Here is a 26,688-nt window from a genome sequence, read left to right on the forward strand (position 1 = left end):
GCGAAAATAACTTTATCTGTAAAACTCAATCAAAAGAAGCATAAAATAAAAGGATATAAAATATGATAATGAATATCTCAAACATGAAGGAAAGAGGAGTAAAGCATGAGTAAAGAATGAGTTCAGGGGCAGCCCCGGTGGCTCAGTGGTTTAGTGCCACCTTTGGCCCAGGGCCTGATCCTGGAGACCCAGGATCCAGTTCCACGTCAGGCTCCTGCATGGAGCCTGCTTCTCCCTCTGCTTGTATCTCTGCCCCCTCACCCCTGTCTCTCATGAATAAATAATTTTTTTTTTAAATCTTTAAAAAGAGAGAAAAAAGAATGAGTTCAAAAATAAGTGACAGCTTAATATAAATTGCTATATGTGGAAGATGTTATATATAAACTGAATGGTAAAAATAAATAAATAAATAAATAAACTGAATGGTAAGCACAAATAAAAAAATAGTAATAGATATACAAAAAATAAAGAGTAAGGAATGCAAGTGTATCACTAAAGAAAATCAGCAAACCATAAAAGAGAAAAAGAGAAGGATCAAAGAAAAACTACAAAAACAACCGCAAAATGGATATATATATACCAACAATTTCTTTGAATGTAAATGGACTAAATTCTCCAATCAATCAAAAGACATAGGGTGACAGAGTTGATAAAAAACAAACAAACAAAAAAAAAAAAAAACAACAAGACCCTCTATATGCTCCCTACAAAAGATTCATTTCAGGCCTAAAGACACCTGCAGATTGAAAGTGAGGGGATAGAAAAAACATTTATAATGCAAGTATATAAAAATATACATATATATATATAATGTAAGTGTATGTCAAAAGAACTCCAGAGTAGCAATAGTTTTATTAGGCAAAATAGACTTTAAAACAAAGTCTGAAAAAAGTAGAGACACTTGAGCATCTGCCTTTGGCTCAGGGCATGATTCTGGGGTCCTCGGATCGAGTCCCATATTGGGCTCCCCACAGGGAGCCTGCTTCTCCCTCTGCCTATGGCTCTGCCTCTCTCCCTGTGTCTCTCATGAATAAATAAATAAAATCTGTTTTAAAAAATAAGTTTAAAAAATTAAAAAACAAATTCTGTAAAAAGAAACAAAGGACATTATATAATAATTAATAATAATAAACAATCTAACAAGAAGATATAACAGCTATAAATATACATGCACTCAACATGGGAGCAGCCAAATCTGTTAATAACAAACATAAAGGAACTAATTGATAGTAATACAACAATAGTATGGGGCTTCATGCTTAGCAAGGAGTCTGCTTGAGATTCTCTCTCTCCCTCTGCCCCCTCCCTGCCCCATGCTCTCTTATTCTTTAAAATAAATAAATAAGTATTTTTAAAAATAGTAGGGAACTTTTAACACCCCACTTGATCAATAGACAGATCATCCAAACAGAAAATCAACAAAGAAACAGTGGCTTTGAATGACACTGGAACAGATGGATTTAACAGATATATTCAGAATATTCCATCCCAAAACAACGGAATATACATTTTTTTCAAGTGTACATGAAACATTAGCCAGAATAGATAACATATTATGCCACAAAACAAGCTTCAGCAAATTCAAAAAGATCGAAGTCATACCATGAAACTTTTCTGACCACAAAGCTCTGAAACTAGAAGTCAACCACAAGAAAAAAACTGGAAAGACCACAAATATACAGAGGTTGAATAACACGCTACTAAACAATGAACAGGGGGCTGCCTGGGTGGCTCAGCAGTTGAGTGTCCACCTTTGTCTCAGGGTGTGGTCCCGGGGTCCTGGGATGGAGTCCCACATCAGGCTTCCTGCGTGGAGCCTTCTCTCTCTGCCTATGTCTCTGCCTCTCTCTATGTCTCTCATGAATAAATAAATAAAAATCTTTAAAAAAAAAAAAAAACAATGAATGAGTCAGCTAAGAAATCAAAAAGTACATGGAAACAAATGAAAATAAAAACACAATGGTCCAAAATGTTCGGATGCAGCAAAAATAGTTCTAAGAAGGAAGGTTATAGCAATACAGGCCTAACTCAAGAAACCAGAAAAATCTCAAATGAACAACCTAATCTTGCACCTAAAGTAGCTAGAAAAAGAATAACAAATGAAACCCCAAGCCAGCAGAAGGATGGAAATAATAAAGATTAGAGCAGAAATAAATGATATAGAAACTAAAAACCAATCGATCAATGAAACCAGGAGCTGTTTCTTTGAAAAGATCAACAAGGGGCACCTGGATGGCTCAGTCATTTAAGTGTTCAACTCTTGATCTCACCTTGCATCTCGGTATCAGGTTCATGAATTCAAGCCCTGCATCGTGGAGCCTACTTAATGAATGAAGGAAGAGAGAAAGAGGGAGGGAGAAAGGATCAACAAAACTGATAAACCTCTAACCAGACTCATTAAAAGAGGGGGGGGGATGGGAGGGGGAGAGGACACAAAGCAGCAAAATCAAAAATGAAAGAGAAATAACAACCAACACCACAGAAATACAAGCAATTGTAAGAATATTCTGAAAAACTATATGCCAAAAAATTAGACAACCTAGAAGAAATGGATAAATTCCGAGAAACATATAGTCTATCAAAACTGAAGCAGGAAGAAATAAAAAATTTGAACAGATTACTGGCTCAGTGGTTGAGTGTCTGCCTTGGGCTCAGGTTGTGATCCCTAGGTCCTGGGATGAAGTCCCGCATCAGGCTTCCTGCAGGGAGCCTGCTTCTCCCTCCTCTTGTGTCTCTGCCCCTCTCTCTCTCTTTCTATGCCTATCATAAATAAATAAAAATAAATAAATAAAAAATACTCATTCTACTCAAACTATTCCAAAAATAGAAGGAAAACTTCCAAACTCATTCTATAAGGCCAGCATCACTCTGATACCAAAAACAGATAAAGACATCACCAAAAAAGAGAGAGAGAGAGAGCACTATAGGCCAATATCTCTGGTGAACAAAGATGTAAAAATCCTCAACAAAATACTCACAAACAGAATCCAATAATACATTTAAAAAATCATTCACCACGTTCAAGTGGGATTTATTCCCAGGATTCAGGGGTAGTTCAATATTTGCAAATCAATGTGATACATCACACTGATAAAAGATAAAAATCATATGATCATTTCAGTAGATGCAGAAAAAGGATTTGACAAAGTACAACATCCATTCACAATAAAAGCCCTTAACAAAGTAGGTTCATACCTCAATATAAGAAAGGCTATATATGGGGGCACCTGGGTGCCCCAGTCAGTTAAGCACCTAACTCCTGGTTTCAGCTCAGGTCATGATCTCAGGGTCATAAGACTGAGTCCCATGTTGGGCTCTGTGCTCAGTGAGGAGTCTGCTTGAAGATTCCTTTCTTATCTTCCAGGTTCTGCTGGCTCCAGGTGTTCTTTGGCTTGTGGTTGTGTCACTTCAGTCTCTTATGAGGAAGGAATGTGCCTCACCAAGCTATCCCTCAGCTCTGTTACTAACTTAATAGTAAAAGAAATAAAGATTTCTGGCTCTGTTGGGTCTTCATTCCTTCATGTCCACAACTGGCTGAAATCCTTGGATGGAATATGCCTTTCTAAATTGCCACTGTCTCCCCTCCTTTTTTTTTTGTCTGTCGAGAACTTGCCTCTTCCCCAATGATTAACCCCAGAAGACCACCCTTTCCAGGGGGACCCTGTCCCTTACCCATGGAAGTGAGACCTTATCCTGACACATATTAATAGGGCAACAAGTCACAAATTACCACAATCTCCCCTCCCCCTTTTTGAATGTTTGGACTTTACTGGCAGTTGAGTTTACAACCACTACTTCAACCCATTCTTGTAGCCAAACAAAAAAGAAAATACATTCATTTATTCATCCAACAAGTATTTACTGTGCATGTATTTTGTGCAAGCCATTGTTCCAAGCTCAAGAGATGGACACAAATATAGATTATATTCTTTGCTCACAATTATTTATTCCCTTCTTGAGCATGGCATCCTAGCAGTAGAAGAATACATTCATGCCCTTTTTCTTGTGGCTTAGCAGAGCCTCCCAACAGAGTAGTGGGAGTATACTTCAAACAAAAAAGAAATTAAAAATAACTTGAAACAAATGAAAATGGAAACACAATTACCAAAACTTGTGGGATGCATCAAAAGCAGTTTGAAGAGGAAAGTTTCTAGTGATAAATGCCTTCACTAAGAAAAAAGAAAGATCTCAAACAACCTAACTTTACACTTCAAAAAAACTAGGGGGAAAAAAACCTAAGCCTAAAGCTATAGAAAGAAGGAAATAACAAAGATTAGAATAGAAATAAAGGAAATAGAGACCAGAAAAACAGTTTTTAAAAGATCAACAAAACTAAGCCGGCTTTTTGAAAAGATAAACTACATTTTTTTTTAGTAGAATTTTACTTTAATATGTGAAAAAAAAAAAAAAAAAAAAAAAACACCCAAAACCCTAATAGGTTAAAACAAGTCAAACAACCACTCCACACAGATAAAACCTTCCAAAGGTCAACTGAAGTAATCCAGAGCTAAAACTGAATTGTGCAGATTTTCGATGAAGTCACCTGTCATGTAACACAAACAAAAGTCAATTATTTACACACTAGGCAAGCCCTCTAAGAAATGTGCCCCAAGAAGCATTAACCTTTGTTTTTCTGTGTGTGCCATCCTGAAGACTTGTACATTTTTTTAAGATAATTTAACCTTTTTAACAGAATGTGATCTCTACCAGGTGGTAATGCTTTGGTACTATTCATCTAGGACTGCTCATCCTAAAACTTGACATTTCCCCAAAGATCTGACTCTGCTTTAGAAGTTTCAATATAGATAAAAATCTTTTATCAAATATCAATATGGAGGTGACACAGGATGCAGCATATACAGTCAGGTTACCTCCCTGTATATTTAGAGATTACTCCTTCAAGGTATTTGCACCAGAGCTTAGTCTGTCCTGCTTCATATTCAGTAGTACAGGTTTGAATCATCAGAACCTTGGCAAGACCTTATTTTTTCAGAATTATTAACAACTACCTCTAGGGGCAAGTCCATGTCACTGAGTTATGACAAATTTATTATCATGAAGGAAAACAAGGATAGCCATCTTAAAAAATGCCCCAACCACTGCTTCTCAATATAGAAAGACTAAAACTACATACGTTTATCATACAACAAATCCCATCTCTGTCCCCTGAAATTCCCCTAGTTTCATTCATTAGAAGGGGATTAAAAAAAAAAAAAGACTTAAAGAGCACTTTACAGCAGCATTCAGCTTTCCTATGAAATACTCAGCATCTTAAATATTACGTACACTTCTTTTTTTCTTTCAGTAAGCTAGACACTGGCTTCAGAGTTTATGGAACTGGAGAAGAAATAACTCATTCAAAACTATTCTAGAAATTGTCTTTTGGCAGAATAGCATGTATCCAAGTTAAAAATAGGAGGGTTTTGTTGCTTTGTTTTCTTTCCAAAATTTAAATCATTTTTGTTCCCCTTCTACCTAAACCTCAGTCACCACTCCTGAGTGGAGATGGGCAGAGGCTCTGGCCCCTGCTCCTCCGGCTTCTCAGCAGCTGCTTTCTTGTTGCTGCAGCAAGGCTTGAATAGATGTGTGTCAATGAGGACTTCCCCAAAATGGCCTTTATAGATAATTCCACAACATATTTTCTGTCTTTTCCAGTATGTGAGATCTAAAAAGGAAAAAACCGGCGTTCTGTTAGAGCCAGAGGCCATCTCTGTGTCTGAGCCATCATCTGACTGGTTACTATAACAAGGAGATTGAGCTGGGGAGGCACTTGAGGTGGTACTATGAGCGGCAGAATTGTGACGTTTAAATTCCTTCTGTAGTTTACTGATCTGGTTGCTTTTTATCCTGTTTCCAGATAGAGTTTTCACTTTCTTTGGTTTCAAAGTAGTCTTCAGACTGGGTCCTGCCCTTGCATCTACCACATGATTCCAGGTTTTTTTTTTTTTTTTGATCCTACTGGCAACTTCTTCCATCTTTTCACAAGCAGGACACAGGCATTACAGATGTCTCCTGAACGAGTTTCATGCAACCCAAAACAGCTCTGGAAGTCCTTTTCTTTCTTTCTTTTTCTTTTTTTATTTTAAAGATTTATTTATTTATTTATTTATGATAGACAGAGAGAGAGAGAAGCAGAGACACAGGCAGAGGGAGAAGCAGGTTCCATCCCGGGAGCCTGACGTGGGATTCGATCCCGGGTCTCCAGGATTGCGCCCTGGGCCAAAGGCAGGCGCTAAACCGCTGCGCCACCCAGGGATCCCTGGAAGTCCTTTTCATAGCGTTTACTGTCAGTGAATCGAGAACTGGAGGACTTCGCTCTGCAAATACAGCAGCCCTCTATACTTCAGTACATCTTTGGCTTGTGAAAACCAAACATCTTTTCTTCTGGGCAATAGTCTCCCCAAGGCAGCCGTTCCACGCGCAATAACGTTCCCGAGGTGCGGACTGCACCCCAAGCCAACCACCCCCCGGCCAATCGCTCCCTCCTCCTCAACTGCCTTGTCTAGAAAGATTGTCTCCTGCAGTTCTGCAGTTGCTACCGCTGGCCGGGAAGGTGTAGATTCCGCTTTCCCTCTGACAAATAAACTAAATTGACAAACTTTTAGCTAGACTGAGAGAAGACTCATAAATGAAATCAGTAATGAAAGAGGAGATATCTGTGTGATATTATGTGTCTGATATCACAGAAACACAAAGGATCATGAGAGACAATGTTAAGAGAACACCAAAACAAGTGGACAATCTAGAAGAAATGGATAAATTTCTAGAAATATACAATTTACCAAGACTTAATTACGAAAAAATAGAAAATCTGAACAGATCAACAATGGGTAAGGAGATTGAATCAGTAATTTAAAATTTCCAAAAAAAGAAAGCCGAGGACCAGATAGCTTCACTGGAGAATTCTACTAAGCATTTAAAGAATAATTAATGCCAATACTCATTGAACTTCCAAAAAATTAAAGAGAAAGGAACACTTCCCTTTTTTTTTTTTAAGATTTTATTTATTTATTCATGGGAGACACACAGAGAGAGAGAGGCAGAGACACAGGCAGAGGGAGAAGCAGGCTCTGTGCAGCGATCCCTGGTCTCCAGGATCAGGCCCTGGGCTGAAGGCGGCACTAAACCGCTGAGCCACCAGGGCTGCCTGGAACACTTACTTCCAAATTCATTTTAAGAGGCTAGCATTACCCCAATACCAAAACCAGATAAGGGATAGTAAAGAAAGAAGACAACAGGCCAATATCTCTCATCAATATGAATGCAAAAATTCTCTTAAATATTAGCAAATATCTCTTAATTTTATCTCTTAAAATATTAGCAAATCAAATTCTACAGCACATTAAAAGTACCATATACTGAGGCACCTGGGTGGCTCAGTGGTTGAGCATCTGCCTTTGGCTCAGGACATGATCCCAGGGTCCTGGGATTGAGTCCCACATCAGGCTCCCCCTGGGGGGCCTGCTTCTCCCTCTGCCTATGTCTCTGCCTCTCTCTCTCTCTGTGTTTCTCATGAATAAATAAATTAAATCTTAAAAAAAAAAAAGAACACTGTCATTATCTCAATAGATGTAGAAAAAGCATTTGACAAAATACAACATCCTTTCATCATAAAAACTCTCAATAAATTGGGCACGGAAGGAACATATGTCAGCATACATGACAAGCCAACAACTGACACTGTATTTCATGGTGAAAGGTTAAAAGCTTTTCCTCTAAATCAGGAACAAAACAAGGGTACCCCTCTCACCACTCCTAGTCAACATATACTGGAAGTGTTAGCCAGAGCAATTAGGCAAGGGAAAAAAGATATACAAATTGGAAAGGAAGAAGTAAAATTGTCTTTATAGATATAGCATATGTTATATATATTATAGATGTTATATATAAGAAATCCTAAAGGCTCCACAAAAAAAACTGTTAGAACTAATCAACAAATTCAGGGCTACCTAGTTGGCCCAGTCTATTAAGCATCTAATTCTTGATTCCAACTCAGGTCATAATCTCAGGGTTGTGGGATAGAGCTCCACACTTAGTGGAGAGTCTGCTTAAGAATCTCTCTCTCCTTCTCCCTCTGCCCCTCCCCACTGTGCATGCACTTTCTTCTAAAACAAATCTTTTTAAAAAAAGAACTAATCAAGAGATTCAGTAAAGTCGCTGGATACAAAATCAACATACAGAAATCAGTTTCATTTCTTTTTTTTTCTTTTTTTTAAAGATTTCATTTATTTATTTGAGAGAAAGCACAAGCAGGTGAAGGAGCAGAGGGAGAGGGACAAGCAGACTCCCCACTGAGCACAGAGCCAGACATGAAGCCCAGTCCCAGGATCATGACCTGAACCAAAGTCAGGAGCTTAACGACTGAGCCACCCAGGTGCCCTTCAGTTGCATTTCTAAATACTAACACTAAAATACCTGAAAAAGAAAGAAAATTACTCCATTCACGATAATATCAAAAATAATAAAATACTCAGGAATAAATTTAACCAAGGAGGTGAAGGAGTCACTCTGTACACTGAAAATTTTAAGACTTTGATGAAAGAAATTGAAGACACAAATAAATGGGAATGTGTCCTAAGTGTCCCATGGACTGGAATAATTAATCTTGTTAAAATTTCCATACTATCCAAGGCCATCTATAGATTTAATATAATCTTTATCAAAATTCTAAAGGGATTTTTCACAGAAACAGAAAAATAAATCCTAAAGTTCATATAAACCACAAAAGATTCCAAATAACCAAAGCAATCCTAAGAAAGAAGAGGGGTACCTGGGTGGCTCAGTTGGTTGAGTATCCAGCTCTTGGTTTGGGCTCAGGTCATGTTTTCATGGGTCCTGACATCAAGCCCCTCATGGGGATCTGCATTCCACAGGGAGTCTCCTTGGGATTCTCTCCCTCTGCCTCTCTCCCAAATCATGCACTTTCTCTCTCTCTCTCTCTCTCTCTCTCTCTCAAATAAATAAGTAAATCTTTTAAAAATAAGAAGAAGAACAAAGCTGGAGGTATTACTCTTCCTGATTTCAAACCATACTACAAATCTATCATAATCAAAACAATATGATACTGGCATAGATACATAGACCAATAGAACATAATTGAGAGCCCAGAAATAAACCTTCACATCTATGGTCAACCAATATTTGACAAGAGCCCCAAGAATACTCAGTGGAAAAAAAGATAATCTCTTCAAGAAATGGTGTTGGGAAACCTGGATAATCACATACAGAGGAGTAAAATCGGACTCCTATCTTACCCCACTTGCAAGTTAACTCAAAATATATGAAAGACTTAAACATGTGACCTGAAACTGTAAAACTCCTAAAAGAAAACATAGGGGAAAAACCCCTTGACATTGGTCTTGGCAACAATTTTTCTGAGATGACACCAAAAGCACAAGCAACAAAATCAAAACTCGTAAGTAGAACTATAGCAAACTAACCTAAAAAACAGAACTCACTGAAACAGAGTAGAATGCTGGTTGCCAAGGATTGGTAAGAGGGGGTGGGAAAAATGGAGAGAAGTAGGTCAAAGAGTACAAACTTTCAGTTATAATAAGAATAAGTCCTGTGGATCTAAGGTACAAAATGGTGACTATAGTTAACAATATCTTATTATATACTTAAAATTTGCTAAGAGAATGGATCTTAAATGTTCTCACCACACACATAGAAAAGGTAGTTACATGAGGTGATGGATATATAAACTAACTTTATTGTGATTTCATTTCACAAAATAGATGTAAATGAAATCATCACATTATACACCTTAAACTAACACTTATTATTTGTCAATTACATCTCAAAGCTGAGGATGGGATGGCTTTAAAACTTTTATACATCAAGGGATACTATCAGGATAGTGAAAAGTCTGGGATCTAATATCCAAAACATATAAAGAATACTTACAGCTCCACAATAAAAAGAAAACCCAATAAAAAAAAAGGGGGGCAAAGGATTTGAATAGAAATTTCTCCAAAGAAAATATACAAGTGGCCAATAAGCACACAAAAAGATGCTCAACATCATTAATCATTAAGGAAATCCAAACCATAACCACATGAGATACTAGCTCACACCTGGATGCTATAATTTTTTAAATAATAAATAACAAGTATTGATGAAGATATGGAGAAATTGGAACCTCATACATTGCTGGTGGGAATGTAAATAGAGCAGAAGCTGTGTAAAACAGCTTAGCAGTTCCTCTAAAAGGCAATAGAGGGTTACCATATGACCCAGCAATTCCACTCTTGGGTATTTATTCAAAGAATTGAAAAGATATGTTCACACAAAAACTTATACCTCAATGTTCATAGCAAAATAATTCCTAATAGCCCAGAATATAAATAAGCCAAATACCCAGTGATTAATGGATAAACAAAATGCAGTATATCCATACAATGTAATATTAGTCAATAATGAAGTAGTACTACATGCCACAGCATGAATGACCCTTGGAAACATTAAGCTAAGGAAAGAAGCCAGACACAAAAGGCCACATATTGTATGATTCCATTTATCTGAAACATCCAAAATAGGCAAATCCAATACAGAAAATAAATTAATGGTTTCCAGGGACTGGGAGTAACTGCTTAGTGGATATGTGGGTTTCCCTTTTGGGTGACAGAATGTTCTGGAATTAGGAAGTGACCATAACTGAACAATATTGTGAATATTCTAGAAACCACTGAGCTATGCACTTTTAAATGGCTAAAATAGTTAATTTTATTTCAATTAAATTTTATTAAATTAAATTTTATTTATTTTATTTCAATTAAAGAACCTATGCATTTATTATAATATTGTAATATTAAGGTAAACAACAACATGAGTAATAATGGTAATAGAACACCATTGGAAATAAACAGCATCACCTTTTGACTGAGCATTGGCAATTAATAGGAAAGTAGCCTTTCCTGAATGAGTTACATTCTAAGACAACAATTTTTAATTGATAAAGGAAAGTTCTTCCCTACAGAAATGTTCCAGCTAATAAATGTGGAAGAAATTATGTTAGAAAAAAGGAGTTAGAAAATGAATTAGAGGGGTGCCTGACTGGCTCAATCAGTGGAGTGGTAGGACTCTTGATCTCAAGGTTGTTAGTTTAAGCCCCATGTTGGATATAGAAATTACTTAAATATATATGTATATATATTTTTTAAAAAGAAAATGAATTCGAAAAATCACCATCTTGCAGCCACTACTGGAAAAATTGGGTCAGGCAATAATGAATGGATAAAGAAATGTGATACACATACACAATGGAATATTACTCAGCCATAAAAAAGAATGGAATCTTGCCATTTGCTATGACATGGATGGAGCTAGAGTGTATTATGCTAAGTGAAATAAGTCATTCAGAAAAAGACAAATACCATGTGATTTCACTCATATGTGGAATTTAAGAAGCAAAACAGATAAACATATGGGAGGGGGAAAAATGGAAAAAGAGAGGGAAGCATACCATAAGAGACTCTTAAAGATAGAGAAAAAGCAGGGTTGATGGAGGGAGGTGGGCAGGGAATAGGCTAGATGGGTGATGAATATTAGGAGGGCATTTGTTGTAATGAGCACTGGGTGTTATACGTAAGTAATAAATCACTGAATTCTACTCTTGAAACCAACATTACACGACATGTTAACTAACTAGAATTTAAATTAAAATTTGGAAAAAAAATAGAGTCAGGCAATGATCAGTAGATAAAGTCCTTAGATGAGAGGTTGATGGGAAACTTCATGGCAGAGAGATCAGATTAAACTCACTGATCCGGGATCCCTGGGTGGCGCAGCAGTTTGGCGCTTGCCTTTGGCCCAGGGCACGATCCTGGAGACCCGGGATCGAATCCCACATTGGGCTCCCGGTGCATGGAGCCTGCTTCTCCCTCTGCCTGTGTCTCTGCGCCTCTCTCTCTCTGTGACTATCATAAATAAATAAAAATTAAAAAAAATAAAAAATAAAGATTAAACTCACTGATCCATTGTAGTCTATCTCAAAGCAGGACAGACCTCCATATGAGTTGCAATATGAAGCATACAGATCATTGATGATGTAATCTTGCTATAAAGAGTTAAATGTAGAGGCACCTGGTTGGCTCAGTCCATTAAGCAGCTGACTCTTGGTTTCCACTCAGGTCATGGTCTCAGGGTTGTGAGATCAAACCCCACATTAGGCTTCGCCCTGGGTATGGAGCCTGCTTAAGACTCATTCTCTTTCTCTCTCTCTCTCTCTCTCTCTCTACCCCTCCCCAATCCCTCTCTTTCTTTCTCTCTCTCCCCCTCTCTAAAAAAAATTTAAAATTAAACTTGAATTTAATCAGGCCTCTAGTATCATTTCCATTTATAGATATTCAAGAAATCGAGGTGTAAGTTAAATGACACTCTAAGAAGGCAAGTAAACTATCTTTGGGTCTTCTAAAAAACACAGTTACACCAGGAATCTTGTGCAAAGGCTCTCAAGAGAAACCTGCAGGGAAGTGAAGGAGGCAGAGTAGGACAGGGAAAAGGGCTAAGAATGAGTGGTTTCAGCTGAAACCTAGGCTTCTTCTAATTTCCCCCCCTGCTGCCACCAAAGCTCTGGAATGTGACCACCACCACAGGATTGGACCCCCCAAGACTTCAGTACCCCTGTGTCAGTCACTCACTGGCTGCCTGCCATGGTGAAGAAGGTATACTCAGGTTAGCCAAGAGCAATTCTCTAGAAGCAATTCTGAATAGGGGGCAGCTGTGAGCCCTTAGCAGCCAACATTCACTGCAGCCAGGAATTGGATGTGCCAGTAAGGGATGCTGAGCAGAGCTGCAATATTGCCTACTGTACAGACAGACTGAGAGCCATTCTACAGGATGATCAGTCATTGACTCAGAATAAAAGGGAGACTGCTTGCCATTAAAACAGACATAAGGGCAGCCCTGGTGGCGCAGCGGTTTGGCGCCGCCTGCAGCCCAGGGTGTGATCCTGGAGACCCAGGATCGAGTCCCACATCGGGCTCCTTGCATGGAGCCTGCTTCTCCCTCTGCCTGTGTCTCTGCCTCTCTCTCTGTGTGTGTCTCTCATGAATAAATAAATAAAATATTTAAAAAATAAAAAATAAAACAGACTTAAAGAGGGGTGCCTGGGTGGCTCAGTCAATTAAGCGTCTGCCTTCAGCTCAGGTCATGATCTCAGGGTCCCAGGATCGAGCCCTGTGTAGGGATCCCTGCTCAGTGAGGAGTCTGCATCTCCCTCTCCCTCTGCCCCTTCCTCCCACTTGTGCATTCTCCCCTCCCTCAAATAAATAAATAAAATCTTTTTTAAAAAAAGAAAACAGACTTAAAGAGTTATCATCGTGTCCAAATGTCGGGCCTTTACACATAACAGTAAAAATACACTAAAAAATTCATCTATGAACTGTTAATAGTTGACACCAAAGAACCATTGTTAATTTAAGTATGATAATGGCATTATGGTTATAAAGGAAACAGTCATTTTTTTTAAAGATATATATACCAAAGTTTAAAGGTAAAATGGCAAAATGTCCGAGATGCCTGAAAATACAAAGTGACAAAGCAAATACAACATAATCTTGGTAATTATTCAATCTAAAGAATACATTTAGGGGGCGCCTAGGAGCCCCTCATCGTGCTCCATATTCCATGTGGGATTCTCTCTCCCTCTCGCACACTCTCTCTAAAAATAAATCTTAAAAAAAAGAGTATATGAGTCCACTGTCAAACTTCTGTATTTGTCTGTTTGCCGATTTATTTATTTATTTATTTATTTATTTATTTATTTATTTATAGCACAAGCAGTGGTGCAAGGTAGAGGAGCAGAGGGAGAGATAGTATTCCAAGCAGGCTCCATGCCAACTCAGAGCCCAACATGGGGCTTGATCCCACAAACCTGAGGTCATGACCTGAGCTGAAACAGACTGAGCCACACAGGCGCCCCTCATAATATTTTAAAAGGAATAAATAGGTGGAAGAATCAGACCTGGTCAAACACAACTCTTTGACCCTCCACCCACTCTTTTCTAGCTCCAGGAAAGTTCCTAGACAGTCTGCTCCCTCTATTTGTCTGTGACACTTTGGAATAGAAGAGTGGACAGCAGGCAGCAATGAACAGCTGTACAGAGGGGACCACCAACCTGGGCCTTCCAATTCTCCCTCTCCAGCTCTTCCCATGCCCCTCCTTGGCCTCTCTCCCCCATCAGTTCCCTGAGCCTCTCACCAATGGAGGCTCAAGTCACCCACCTTCTCCAGAACCTCATCTCTTCCTGGTCCTCCCTAAGGCCTCCTAGGACAGCAGGTACCCCCAAGTCAATCGTCAAATCCTTCCCTGCAGAGGCTGTTGAGCAAAGCACCAGCTGCAGACACCAGGATGGCCAAGGGGTCAGTACCAAGGCACCATTATTTAATCTCACCTGCGCCTCCCTGGCCTGTCCCGGGCACTGAGACAGGCAATCGTCTCAAATGGGAGGATGCCTGCCCTCTACTGGCCACAGGCCGCTCTGGCCTCCAGCTGCCTCCCTTAACCTAAGAAGAAGGAAGAAGTAGAACAGAAGGCAGGGACAGGAGGACTTGTCCCAGAGGATGAGGGCTATAGAGGGAAGAAGGAGGAGGAAGGAAGTGTCCTGTGGAACTGGCAAACAGAGAAAGGCTTCCAGGTGGGGGCAGGAGCATGATGGACAGCAGAGGAGAGCAGAGACTATTTCTCTGCCTGCCTTCCTTCCTTTTAGTCTTTTCATTTATTCTTAAAACAGACCTAGGGGGGATCAAGGGCTTGACTCTCACTTTGACAATGGGACACAAACGAGTAAGACTAGTGGTCTGGGAGAGACACTCACATAAATAGAACTATGCCCAGGGATCAGGATCATAAGGGGGTGGAGGGAATGATGTGCTGTGCGCATCCAGGGGAAGTACAGTGATAACTCTTCACAGTAGAGTGAGCCCTGGAAATTTCCCAGGCCTACAGCAGAAGCCAAAAGCCACAGGTCCAGAGCTTCCAGGGTAGTGGGGAGGAATATAGAGAAGGGTAATGAGCCCAAACAGGATTTCAAAGGGACAGCAGGGCAGAATTATGGGGAGGTGGCTACAGCATGGGGACACTCCAATCTCATCTTGGGCATGGTTTTGAAAAATTCAACTAAGTAAATTTGAAGATCCAGTTGGCTTTATTCAATAATTCATGAATAGGCCAGCATCCCATCCAGCAGATAGAAAGGAGCTGCAAGAAGCTATACAAAATAGAAAGCTTTTAGGGTCACCTGGGTGGCTCAGTCAGTTGAGCATCTGCCTTCGGCTCAGGTCATGATCTTGAGGTCCTGGGATCGAGCTCCAAGTCAGGCTCCCACTCAGCAGGGAGTCTGCAAGTCCTCTGCCACCACCCCGCCCCCAGTTTGTGTGTTCTCTCTCTGTCAAATAAATAAAATCTTTTTTTAAACTTTTATAGGCAGAAGAGGAAAATGCATGGATTGTTTCAAGCAAGATCACCTGCCTTTGGGGAAGGAAAGAGATCTATCAGGTGGATTAACTCACCAATACTCACCAGTTAAGATTATATTCCTGAAAGGGACAGAAACTACAATGAGATTAGGTATTAAGTCTTGGTTTGCTAACATAGGGCTCAGAACAAGTGACTCTACTGGGTCCTGCTGTTTCTTTTTAATAGCACCAAGAGGCTCAGGCAAGGGATAATGAGGGGTCACAAGGGAGGGACCCAGGTTTCACTTAAGCCATGGGGAGGCTGTGAAGACTGCCATAAGGACAGCAATAGCCTGTAGGGAGAAGTGGAGAACACCAAGCACCGTGGAGACAGAGGCCAGATGACCTGGAGAACTGACTTTAGCAGCTGAGTTGGAAAACACCAAGGCTGAGAGCCCTGGGCAATCATGACTTCAGGGAATTTTGAGCCTCTGGCAGCCTCACAAAGAGCTATGGGCCTTTATAGGTCATAATGCTCCTGAGAGACAGAGGCCCAAATCAAAGTCAAGAGACACATACCCTGCAAGGGCCCAACACAGCACCAGGTGAGAGATGCCCAGGTACCCTCCTAAGGGCCCAGGCCTGATGAAGAGCTTCATTTCCCCAAAGGGGTCTCACTGGATGGGTTCCTGATATGAATTAATGGAGAAGAAGCGGCAGAGAGAAAAACCCAATGTTGATTTCAAATGGGAGCAACAGTTTGCCAAGTGTTTTACACCCATTGCTCCTTTGTATAATGTAGTATTTCTGCCTTCCTATAAGATAATTGTTTGCTACCATATTATGGAGATGGCTGGATTTTCTTCAAATTCAGAAGCAACTTTTGGTGTGGTTTGAGTTAAAATATGAACTATATAATACATTTGAAATTTGGTTTTGAAGGAAGCATTTCATGTATTTTTACTATCATAAACTAGAATATGTATGGGGGAGGGGGTAAGTACCCCTGTAACAATTTTGAGCTAAATTCAGAAATTTATGTGTATTTAATTTTGCGTTCATTTTATAATTAAGGAAGGGACTGGTAGCTCCAAATCTTCATTAGTTCTTCTTAAGCATTTACTTTTGGTGTTCTTTTATCAAGAAGTACATATGACCATGACTTCTTATGACTTTCTGTCTGCCTCTTCCCCCAAACCCACGAAAAGCAGCAAAGAAAATGAGGAATAGCAACTCCTCATCTTTGATTTAAGGAGGGAAACCTCTAACTCCAAATTGTAGAATCAATGAGAAGGACTGCCAAGGGCAGGAACAGCAGGCCATATAGGCAGGAGCCCATAGCTCTTTACGAGGCCATATAGGGAGACCTTCAAGGCAGGGCCAACACAGAACACAGATCTAGAGGCCAAGAAAACAAGCACATTTGATACAGTAGAGTGGAAGGAGACACGGAGCTAAGAGAGATAAGGAGCACCTGGCAAACCTTGGGAAGCAGAAAGGGACTCCAGGAGAGGTAACAGCCCTACAGCTGCTGCTCTTTATCAGTTCAGCAAAGGAGAGGTTAGCAGCCTCAGACCCAAACACCTTCTTATTAGGCTTCCCCATGAGATAGTGCAAATACTCTGGCCTCTCCCCAGTATCATCTTTGTGAAAACAGTTAATCTAAGAAGAATTCAACCACAAAATGAATAGGCAAAGAATCTGTAGTGGGGAGGCAGGGGGTGGCAGTGGCAGGGAGGAAGATAGAGATTAAGTAAAGGAGCAAATGAAGAACATTTCTCAAAAAGATTTTATCGCAGGGAATTATTATGAACAAAGCTTTTCCTCCAAGAACTCACAGAATGTACAAAGTGTATCACTTCCATTATGTGAGACAAAGTCAAAATATAAGTGCGCAGTGAAGAAATGGTAGAAGAGCAGAAAGAAATGGAAACAAATTTTTCTAGCAGAGCTCAGGAAAAAGAGAAAGATGAGAATTTGACTGTCGATGAATGAAAGGCTACACATGAGGCCAGGAGAGGATGGGAAGGCACTGAGGATAACAAGCAAAGACGGAAAGGAGAGGACTGAGAAAATTAAGAAAGATGATTGAAATAGAGTGAATAAGGAAAAAGGATTAGAGAAAAATGGTAGACACAGAGCAAAAGGGATCTACTAGACACATAGTTGGAATGCCTGAAGAAACAAGAGAAAGAAAAGAAATACTCAAAAACGATTTTAAAATAACAGATAGTAGGGGGATCTGAGTGGTTCAGTCAGTTAAGCATCTGCCTGTGGCTCAGGTCATGATCTCAGAGTCCTGAGATAGAGCCCTACATCAGGCTTCCCTGCTCAGTGGGGAGTCTGCTTCTCCCTCTCCCTTTGCCCCTCCTCCCTGCTCATTCTCTCTCTCTCTCTCTCTCTCTCTCTCTTAAATAAATAAAATATTTTTAAAAAATAAAAAGAAAATAGCAGGTAGTAGAAACAACTCAATGTCTATCAGTTAATGAATAAACAAAATGCCATCTCTCCATACAATAGAATATTATTCATCCATAAAAAGGAAGGAAATTCTATACATGCTATGACATGGATGAACCTTGAAAACATTATGCTACATGAAAGGAAAAAGACACAAATGTCATAATATTGTATGATCCCAATTCTGTGAATTGTCCAGAATAGACAAATCCATAGAGACAGAAGTAGGTTAGTAAACTGTCATTGGTTGGAGAAGGAAAGAAACAGAATGTCCCCTAATAGGTATGGGGTTTCCTTTTGGGGCAATGAAAATGTTCTGGAAGTAGATAGTAGTGATGGTTGCACAATCTTGCAACTGTACTAAGAACCACTGAATTGTATATTTAAGAGGATAAATATACTATAATAATAGGATGTGAAATATATCTTAGTTTTTAAAAAATGACTCAGGTGAAAACAAGACAAAAATCAGGTGACTCTTACCAAATAGAAGAAATTTTGAATCCACGCATTCAAAATGGCACTACACCCTATCCCAGAAAACAGCTCTCATACATCAGTCAGCACTGAGACATTGCCTGCAAAGACACTGAATTTCAGATAAAGCAAGAATCTCATGGCATTCAAGCCAAAAAGAAACAAGCACACAAAAATCAAGCCACTTGGAAGGGATAGATCAGGCTGCCTTCAGAAACTCCAAGCAACCTTCAATATCAGCAGATAATGCAGCAATGTCTACAAAGTGATGGAGGAAAATAAATATGACCCAACTTCATGCCCAAATTTCACACAAGTATCAAGGCAACAGAGAGATGTTTTCAAAGTTTCAGAACTCATGAAGAACCTGCTAGAAAATGCTCTGCATCACTTGCCATCAGGGAAATACAAATCAAAACCACAATGAGATACCACCTCACACAAGTGAGAATGGGGAAAATTAACAAGGCAGGAAACCACAAATGTTGGAGAGGAGGTGGAGAAAGGGGAAGCCTCTTGCACTGTTGATGGGAATGTGAACTGGTGCAGCCACTCTGGAAAACTGTGTGGAGGTTCCTCAAAGAGTTAAAAATAGATCTGCCCTATGACCCAGCAATTGCACTGCTGGGGATTTACCCCAAAGATACAGATGCAGTGAAACGCCAGGACACCTGCCCCCGATGTTTATAGCAGCAATGTCCACAATAACCCAACTGTGGAAGGAGCCTTGGTGTCCATCGAAAGATGAGTGGATAAAGAAGAGGTGGTTTATGTATACAATGGAATATTCCTCAGCCATTAGAAATGACAAATACCCACCATTTGCTTCCATGTGGATAGAACTGGAGAATATTATGCTGAGTGAAATAAGTCCATCGGAGAAGGACAATCATCATATGGTTTCACTCATATGGGGAATATAAGAAATAGTGAAAGGGATTTTAGGGGAAAGAAGAGAAAATGAGTGGGAAATATCAGTGAGGGTGACAACATGAGACACACCTAACTCTGGGAAATGAACAAGGGGTAGTGGAAGGGGAGGTGGGCGGGGGGTTGGAGTGACTGGGTGACAGACTGAGGGGGGCACTTGCCGGGATGAGCACTGAGTGATATACTATATGTTGGTAAATCAAACTCCAATTATATATATATATATATATCCAGTATGTGTGTGTATATATATATATATATAGCATATAGCATATATATATAGTATATATAACAGGTATATAGCCTGCTAGAATCTCACTACTTGCTCTGTCATCTACAGCATCAGCCTCATGTGGGAGATGCCAGTCAGACTTGCAGACTTTCAAGCCCCGTCCTAGATCTACTTAACCAGAATCAGCAGTTTCACATGATCCCCAGGTGAATCTTATGAACATAAAAGTTGGAGAAGCACTGTCATAGAAGATGATTTTCAGCCAAAGATGAATAGAAAAACTAGTGACTACGCCAGCAACAAAGTCAGTGGTTTTGTACTGAATGCATTTAAATGTACAGCAGAGACAAAAACAACTGCAGGATTTATGGCTCCAGGACACAGATTTAGAAATAATTTTAAAAACTGGCTTAAGAAGTGGTGGAAGAGAATACAAATATGCTGACTTTCTCATCTTTCCCAGCAGAAGAGTAAATAGATACTAGTCTAAGCTAATAAGTAATAAAGATATACTTAAGGGAATAAGACAGGATGGCATAGCAAAAACAGGCAGTTAAGTAACTGAATGCATAGAAAATGCTAAATGCAAGGATGCCCCCTACTTCCCCAACCCCAGCTCAGGGCCTGGTGGTGATGGCAGCCACACCCCTCCCTCTAGGCAGGAGATTGGAGGGCTTTTTCCTGGAAAATCTGACCCCCCAGCAAATGGCTCACATCATCACCCACTGTGGAGCTCCCATTACGTTTCCCTAGTCCCCAGTTGTTTTGTTTTTTAAAGATTCTTACCCTTTTTTAAAGATTTTATTTATTTAGTCATGAGGGACACAGAGAAAGAGGCAGAGACATAGGAAGAGGGGAAAACAGGCTCCCTGCCAGGAGTCTGATGCAGGATTCTATCCCAGGACCTCGGGATCACGACCTGAGTTGAAGACAGATGCTCAACCACTGAGCCATCCAGGCATCCCTCATAGCCTCCAGTTTTAATCATAAACAATGAACAAGGAACCAGGAGTTGCCAGACATCTGAGAAAAATGTCTAACACATTGAAGCAAAAGAGAAAAAAAATCAATGTGGAGGTAATAGACACTATAGGAAATAGATGCTATTCAGGGAAAGAACATTTTATGTATGTGTTAGAACTCTTCAAATTAGGGGCATCTGGGTAGCTCAGTTGGCTAAGTGTCTACCCAGAGTCCTGGGATCGAGTCCCACATCGGGCTCCTTGCATGGAGCCTGCTTCCCCCTCTGCCTGTGTCTTTGCCTCTCTCTCTCTCTCTCTCTCTCTGTGTGTGTGTTTCTCATGAATAAATAAAATCTTTTTTTTAAAAAAAAGAACCCTTCAAATTGTACACCCAAATAAGTGAATACTACTGCATGTAAACTTTAAAATTAGTAAGATTTTTAAAGCTATCATTGATATTTAAAAATATATATATCGTTGGGGTACTGGGTGGCTCAGTTGGTTAAGTGTCTGCCTTCAGCTCAGATCATGATCCCAGGGTCCTGGGATCAAGCCCCATAGCAGGCTTCCTACTTACAGGGAAACTGCTTCTCCCTCTCCCCTCTGCTCATGCTCTCTCTCTTGCTATCTCTCTGTCTCAAATAAATTAAATAATCTCTAATATATATGGGTATATATATTATATATGCCCTTAAAACAAATAATAGAATGCTGTTTCTAGGGATCCCTGGGTGGCGCAGCGGTTTAGCGCCTGCCTTTGGCCCAGGGCGCGATCCTGGAGACCCGGGATCGAGTCCCATATCGGGCTCCCGGTGCATGGAGCCTGCTTCTCCCTCTGCCTGTGTCTCTGCCTCTCTCTCTCTCTCTCTCTCTCTCTCTCTCTCTCTCTCTGTGTGTGTGACTATCATAAATAAATAAAAATTAAAAAAAAAAAAGAATGCTGTTTCTAAAAAGAAAGAACAAAGAAAGGGAAGAAGGATAGAAGGAAGGAAGGAAGGGCTAGGAGGGAAGGAAAAAAGGAAGAAGAAAGATTCAGAAGAAGAAGGAAAAAACTACTCTTGGGAATTTAAAACCTGAAAGCAGGGTAGCCCCAGTGGCTCAGCGGTTTGGCGCTGCCTTCAACGCAGGCAGGACCCACATCAGGCTCCCTGCATGGAGCCTGCTTCTCCCTCTGCCTATGTCTCTGCCTCTCTCTCTATGTCTCTCATGAATAAATAAAATCTTAAAAAAAAAACAAAACCTGAAACCATAAGAGACCTGGGTGTCTCAGTCTGTTAAGTGTCTGACTCTTGATTTCAGCTCAGGTCATGATCTCAGGGTCCTGGGATTAAGCCCTGCGTCAGGCTCTGCACTCACTGAGGAGTCTGCTAGAGATTCTCTTCCTCTTCCTCTGCCTCCCCCTTTCAAATACATAAAAATTTTTTGAGTGAGAGAGAGAGAGAGCACACAAGCAGGGAGGAGGGGCAGAAGGAGAGGGAGAAGCAGGATCCCCACTGAGCAGGGAGCCCAACACAGGGCTCAATCCCAGGATACTGAGACAATAACCTGAGCAGAAGGCAGATGCCCAACCAACTGAGCCACCCAAGCACCCCAATAAATCTTTAATAAATAAGTAAATAAAACCTGAAAGCATAAATGGAAAAATGCAAGGTATATCTGTTAAGTAAATTGAATCTAAATTTAAAAAAAAAGGGGGGGGGGGCACCTGGGTGGCTCAGCTGGTTAAGCATCTGCCTTTGCTCAGGTAATGTTCCCAGGGTCCAGAGATCGAGCCCCTCATCAGGCTCCCTGCTTAGCAAAGAGCCTGCTTCTCCCTCTCCCTCTGCTACTCCCCCTCCTTGTCTCTCTCTCTCTCTCTCTCTCTCTCTCTCTCTCTGTCTCTCTTGATCTGTGTCAAATAAATAAAATCTTTAAAAAAAAAGGTGGGGGAGGGGACATCTTGGTGGCTCAGTGGTTGAGCGTCTACCTTCGGCTCAGGGTATGATTCCAGAATCCAGGATCAAATCCTACATCAGGCTCCCTGCCGGGAGTCTAGTTCTCCCTCTGCCTATGTCTGTGTCTCTCATGAATAAATAAATAAATCTTTTTTAAAAAATAAAATAAATGTTAAAAATTTTTAAAAGAAAAATGCAATGTAAAAGTTGGAAGATAATTTGAGAAAAATCTCAGGAAGTAAAGCAAAGGAAAAGGGATAGAAAAAAAGATTAATTATGAGAAAAGTTAGAGCAACTCTCCTTAAACATCTAAATGAGAAAATGGAAGGGAGGAGATAATCAACAATCATAATAAATAATAGTAATTGAAGGAATTTTGCCAGAACTGAAGATCTTGATTTGAAGGTTGGAATACCCTTCAAAAATCTATAGGCCCGCACCAGGGAAAATTACTGTGAAGTTTCAGAACACTCAGGGCAAATGGAAAATTCTAAACCTTAAGAGAGAGAGGAAAAAACAAGTCACATATACAAAAAGATCAAGAGTCAGATGGCTTTAAATTTATCAAAACCACACTGGAAATAAGACAAGAGAGTAGTCATTTCAAAATATTAAAGGAGTATTATTTCCATATACAATTCTGTATCCAAAACAAACTATCAATCAAGCAGGAAGATTGAATATAGATGTTTTCACACATGCAAGGTCTAAAAAAATGGACCTCCCAAACACCTCTTCTTGAAAGGCTCCTGGGAGAAGTTGTTCACCAAAACAAAAGAGAAAGAGATGGGTTAACAAAACTGAAAGGACAGAAAGGAACACAGAGGAAATGAAGGAACCCCCCGCCCAGAAGAATGTTGAAGGAGAATCCCTGGGTGTCCATCTTCACTTCATCATCTTATAACCAGAAGACAAGGGATCCCTGGGTGGCTCAGCTTTGGCTCCTGCATTCAGCCCAGGGCATGCTACTGGAATCCTGGGATCGAGTCCCACATTGGGCTCTTTGCACGGAGCCTGCTTTTCCTTCCTCTCTCTCTCTCTCTCTCTCTCTCTCTCTCTCTCTCTCTCTCTGTCTCTCTCTCTCTGTATGTGTGTGTATTTCTCATGAATAAATAAATAAAATCTTTTTTTAAAAAGGGAAGAGTTGGGCAGCCCCGGTGGTGCAGCGGTTTAGCGCCACCTGCAGCCCCGGGTGTGATCCTGGAGACCCAGGATCGAGCCCCACGTTGGGCTCCCTGCATGGAGCCTGCTTCTCCCTCTGCCTGTGTCTCTGCCTCTCTCTTGCTCTCTCTGAATAAGTAAATAAATAAATCTTAAAAAAAAAAAAAAAAAAAAGGAAGAGTAGGGGATCCCTGGGTGGCCCAGCGGTTTAGTCCCTGCCTTTGGCCCAGAGCATGATCCTGGAGATCCGGGATCGAGCCCCACGTCGGGCTCCCTGCATGGAGCCTGCTTCTCCCTCTGCCTGAGTCTCTGCCTCTCTCTGTGTCTCTCATGAATAAATAAATTTAAACAAAAATAAAATAAAATTTTTAAAAAAGGGAAGAGTAAATAGCAATGCGTGAAAATTAAAATAATAATAATAATAATAACCAGAAGACAGATGCCCAGCTGAGCCTGATCCTAATTTTAATTTGTACTTGGTTTATATAAAAAAAAGTTTCTACTCTCCTCTCTCTGCTGGGCATGCTCAGCGCACTGCATAGAAATACCCCTTTCCCATCATATTACTGCCAGATGTGCAGCGCCTGTGAACTCCGTCAGCCCTGTGGGATATCCCAACTACAGTGAGACCATCCAGGCCTCACTCATGATCTTGCACACTGACTTCTTTGGGAGGGGCCCTTAGAAACTTTCAAGGACAGTGAAGCCAAGGCTATGCCCCAGAACCTCTGCTCAGCTTATCTTCTGGAACTTTATCTGACAATGACCATACTGCCTTTTCCATTTACAGGAAGGTTTAAGTTTCCTAAGGGGGGTTTCAACACTACACAATGCATTATTTAGGAGTACATTATTTATAGTAAAACTACAAAAGAAAGCAAAAAAGACTAATACTAATTAATAACTAAGGTTAGTGGTTATCTGGAAGGATGTGGGGGACATGGAATGTTTTATAGTGTAGGGGCACACAGGAGATTACTTATTCTGGGAACAGTCTATTCCCTAACCTGAGTGATGGGTATGCAGCTATCCACATTATTTCTCTTCCAACTATTCAACCTCCAACTTCCAAAATATTCATTTTATGTACTCTACTCTATGTATGATACACTTCACAATAAAGTTGAATTTTTACATACACATATGTGATATTCCTTGAATACTATTTTGCCCAAAAGTTATAAAAAAAAAAAACAGCACCTAGCAAATAGTAGCTGCTCCTAGCAAATAGTAGCTGCTCAAATTCCTTCATAAAGGGCTATGCTAGTACAAACTGACTTCTTTCACTTAGCAATATGCATTCAATGTTCTTCCATGGGATGCCTGCGTGGCTCAGCGGTTAAGCGTCTGCCTTCAGCTCAGGACGTGATCTTGGGGTCCTGGGACCAAGTCCCACATCAGGCTCCCTACAGAGAGCCTGCTTATCCCTCTGCCTGTGTCTCTGCCTCTCTCTCTCTGTGTCTCTCATGAATAAATAAATAAAATCTTTTTAAAAATGTTCTTCCATGTCTTAAAACTCAGCAATAAGAAAACTAACAATCCAATTAAAAAATGGAGCAAAAGACCTGAACAGACAACTCACCAAAGAAGAAATACAAATGGAAAATAAACATATGAAAAGATGTTCCACATCGTGTCATCAGGGAAATGCAAATTAAAACGACAATGAGATACCACCATACAACTATTAGAATGGCCAAAATCCAGAACAGGAAAACAGCAAATGCATGTGAAGATGTGGAGCACTAGGAGTTCTCGTTCGCTGCTAGTGAAATAAAAAATGGTACAACTGCTTTGGAAGACTGTTTGGCAGTTTCTTCCAGAACTAAACTTACTCTTACTATACCATTGAGCAATCATACCCTTGTTATTTATTTACCCAAATAAGTTGAAAACTTATGTCCACACAAAAATAGGCATACTGATGTTTATAGTAGCTTGATTCAAAGCTATAATACTTGGAAGCAACTAAGATGTCCTTCACTAGGTAAATAAAACTGTAGTACATCCAGACAATGGAATATTATGCAGTGCTAAAAAGAAATGAGCTCAAAGCCATAGAAAGACATGAAAGAACCTCAAATGCATGTTGCTAAGTGAAAGAAGCCAATCTGAAAAGGCTACACATTATATGATTCCAATTATATGAAGCTCTGGAAAAGGCAAAATTATGGAGACAGTAAAAAAGATCACTGGTTGTTGGGGATCGGGAGGGAAGAAGGGATGAATAGGCAGACCATGAATGATATTTAGGGTAGTGAAACTGTTGGGTATGATACTATAATGATTGATACTTGTCATTCTACATCTATCAAAATCCATAGAATGTACAGCATCTAGAGTGAACCCTAATGTAAACTATGGACTTTGGGTAATAACGTGTCAGTGTAGGTTCATTAATTATAACAAATGTACCGTCTTAGTATAGGATGTTGAAAGTGGGTGAGACTATGCACATGTGGGTGCAGAAGGTTTATAGTAATTCCATGCACTTTCCATTCAATTTGCTGTGAATCTATTCTCTAAAAATAAAGTTTAAAAAAAAATTGAAGTGCCTGGGTGGCTCAGTCAGTTAAGCGTCTGACTCTTGATTTGAGCTCAGGTCGTGGTCTCAGGATCACATGATCGAGCCCCACATTGAGCTCTGAGCTCAGTGCAGTCTGCTTGAGATTCTCTTTCGCCCTCTGCCCCTCCCCTCTCTTTTTCTCTCTAAAATAAATAAATAAAATCTTTTTTTAAATAGCTAAAGTGGTAAATTTTATGTTATAACGTATTTTTCCCACAATAAAAAATTCCATTATTTGAACTAACTTCATTTAGTTAAATAAAATTGTATACATATCATCTTTCATTCAAAACAAGTTACAGAAACAGTGGTAACTTAACTCAAGAAATCAACCAGGAAATTTAGAAAGTTCAATTCATGTGAAATTTACCCTTGGTCTTGTACAAACCAAAATACGGTGCTAACATTATTTTTATATGGTAAGCAACTTTTTAAAGACTCACTCATGCCAAAAAAAAAAAAAGCTCTTTTAGCTTGGAATTAAAGCTTTTTCTATCTTACAACAAAAGCTATTCTGAACATAAATTTTTGTGTGTCCACACACATATCAAAAACTACAATTGATAA

The 26,688-nt window shown here is 39.9% G+C and overlaps 1 long non-coding RNA gene and 1 pseudogene across 1 annotated transcript; one reads left to right on the top strand and one right to left on the bottom strand.

Moving 5' to 3' along the window:
- Window positions 1-5,448: 5,448 nt before the first annotated feature.
- On the bottom strand, window positions 5,449-6,454 carry LOC112651962 (SIN3-HDAC complex-associated factor-like; annotated as a pseudogene).
- Window positions 6,455-14,416: 7,962 nt separating this feature from the next.
- On the top strand, window positions 14,417-20,788 carry LOC112651965 (uncharacterized). Its single transcript, XR_003131186.3, has 3 exons — window positions 14,417-14,639; window positions 15,428-15,499; window positions 19,607-20,788. It is a non-coding gene; the product is annotated as an uncharacterized LOC112651965 (long non-coding RNA).
- Window positions 20,789-26,688: the final 5,900 nt, after the last annotated feature.

The sequence above is a fragment of the Canis lupus genome, chromosome 4 (assembly GCF_003254725.2).
Source record: "Canis lupus dingo isolate Sandy chromosome 4, ASM325472v2, whole genome shotgun sequence".
Lineage (NCBI taxonomy): Eukaryota > Metazoa > Chordata > Mammalia > Carnivora > Canidae > Canis > Canis lupus.